Source organism: Dermacentor andersoni, chromosome 3, assembly GCF_023375885.2.
Source record: "Dermacentor andersoni chromosome 3, qqDerAnde1_hic_scaffold, whole genome shotgun sequence".
Lineage (NCBI taxonomy): Eukaryota > Metazoa > Arthropoda > Arachnida > Ixodida > Ixodidae > Dermacentor > Dermacentor andersoni.
The window spans coordinates 29,774,984-29,777,708 of NC_092816.1; positions in this window are offsets into that span (position 1 = coordinate 29,774,984).

Consider the following 2,725-nt stretch of genomic DNA (forward strand, 5'->3'; position numbering starts at 1 on the left):
CAAAATTTGGTTTAAGTGCGTTCTGAGTAGGCTTATACTCGTAGCATTACAGCGCAGCGCGCAGCATCCTCAGCTTTGTGCTTTCTGTACGCTTCAATGAAGGACCGTAACGATGTCCACTTGGTGCAGTTGGCTAGAATGTCAATATCTCGAAATTCCCTTTAGACTCCACGAAGGCTGAGCAGCTGCCTTTCGTCAATTTTCTTGCAAGAATTGCACTTTTTATTTTGCATGACGACATCGCGATAGCCGCTTTTGGAAAGCTATACGGCAATGTCGGCCCTAGACTACAACATACGATGACGCCGCGAATCAAATCGAATTCGAATTAATCAAGTTCAGCCTTGCACTTACTTGTCTGAACAGCAGGGGCAGCTTCAAAGTACCGCAAACAAGCATGAATTAGTTGTTCAAAGGCACTGAATGTAAGCAGTCTTCACAGCTGGTAGGAATGTGCAGGCTACAAAGGCTATACAAGTGAGTCGAAGGGTCCGCAGTTAGATATCAGCCAGATGACTATATACCCTTTATTTTATCTTTCTGTTTCTAGATGTGTACACATCCGTACTGTGTGCCTTCTGAGTCACAGTAGCTCGAAACCTTCAGGAATAAGACTACCCTACAGCTTAAGAGCGATAAAATTCATGTTTTTGCCGGTTGTATTGGTTCTCTGGGTGTCAGGTCGCCAACCGTGTTATATGATATTGCACCTTGTTCTTTTGTAAGTCGGAGGCATGGTTTGATCGTCAAAGGTGGAATGTACGCACACACTGGACACGTACGCACACACAAGGAAGAGTCACTATAGTTTCCTCGCATTGTTCGTGTGTCCGTGTGTGTCCGTGTGTGTCCGTGTGTGTCCGTGTGTGTCCGTGTGTGTGTGTGTGTGTCTGTGTGTGTGTGTGTGTGTGCGTGCGTGCGTGCGTGCGTGCGTGTGTGTGTGCGTGTGTGTGTGTGTGTGTGTGTGTGTGTGTGTGTGTGTGTGTGTGTGTGTGTGTGTGTGTGTGTGTGTGTGTGTGTGTGTTAGCACACGCGCGCCATGAAATAATGTGATCCACACTGTACATGAAGAGAAAATTGGTTTGGCTTCGCCTTCACTGAACTAATTCTTATAGTGCATGGTACGTTTAAAAAAAAATTATTGTCAGCCGGTTTTGTGATGCAGACTGATTTCAATCTCGTAATTTCGCACAAAGATTGTTATAGTTGTTTAATGAAAAATGTTGGAGTTTCACCCGAAAGGCGAAGTATCGATTGCGATAGCAAATTAGTAGACAGCTATACGAAGTAAGCGTAGTGGTTTTACTGAACGTATAAACTTGCAAAGATTCACTTACTAAATTAAGAAGCATAGTGTTACGCGCGCACAAGCAAACATGGACACTTCTCACTTGATTGAGCCGCCATCGTCGGCTCACCCTTGTGCGCTTTCACTCGCACATACAGCATACGGCGCGCGGCGACGATGTTATCGCCCTTGGACTTTATACAGAACGTCATGGTGGCGCCAATGGCGACGGCAGAAATTCGCCTGAAGTGTCGATATAATTCCTGCCACAATAAATATGAAGCATCACGACTACAAGTACCTCGGCCGCGGAAATGGCTCACGGTGCTCGGGAGAATGCTGGAGACTTTGTGTAGGCTGCCAATTAATGCAACATGCTCACATACCCGCTTTGCACTCCAGCAGATATAGCCCGCAGAATGGAAATATCGGTTTTCGACGAAGTCACAGTGTTGCATACTTGGCTTTTCACACTTTCCAGTTTTTGTGGTAATTTGTGTAGAAACTTAGAAACCCCGAATTGGAAGATATGCTTCGAACACTTGGTAGAATTTAACACTGGTGATATTATAAACTTAACAAATTTCGTTAAAATCTCTTCAGCGATAGTTCAACACTAAGCAAAAGCATTCATTAAATTGGTCACAGGGCTGGGAACTATGCTGGAGACTTCGTGTATACTGCCAATTAGTGCATCATACTCACATGCCCGTTTGCACTGCAGCAGATATAGCCCGCAGAATGGAAATATTGGTTTTCGACGACGCCACAGTGTCTCATACTTGGCTTTTCACACTTTGCAGCTTTTTGTGGTAATTTGTGTAGAAACTTGGGAACCCAGAGTTGGCAGTTATGCTTCCAACACTTGGTAAAATTTACCACTGGTCGTGTTTTAAACTCAACAAATTTTGTTATCTCTTCAGCGATAATCCAACACTAAGCAAAAGCATTCATTCATTCTTCTCAGCTCATTTGTGTAGTGAGACAAGAAAGAACAGCCTGGTTTACGCACTCTGGATTTGCTCCACCACCCCTCAGGTCAAGAACAACATCGATTACCAGGACGACAAGAAACAAAGATACAAGCACTATTTTGATATAAGGATGATGCTCTTCAAAGCGCATCGACGTAATAGTTCTACCTGAAGAACGCATATATGAAACCATTCAGCAACGATCGTTTTGGGACATGGGCATGTTACGCGTGGCCCATTTGCTCTTCTATTGCCAATTTGCGCAGCAATTCGCCTCTTGAACCTCGGCCGTCACCACCTGCTATGCTCACGGCTGCGTGCCCTCCCTTCAGCTGGATACCATTTTTGCCTCGCTGGTGACCAAAGCGCTGCTTTTACGCCTGGCGTCTATACGGTGAAACTACACGCTCGTTGTCTTGGCAACGGGCGCTGCCGCTTCTCTTCCCCCGAGTTGTACCCCACC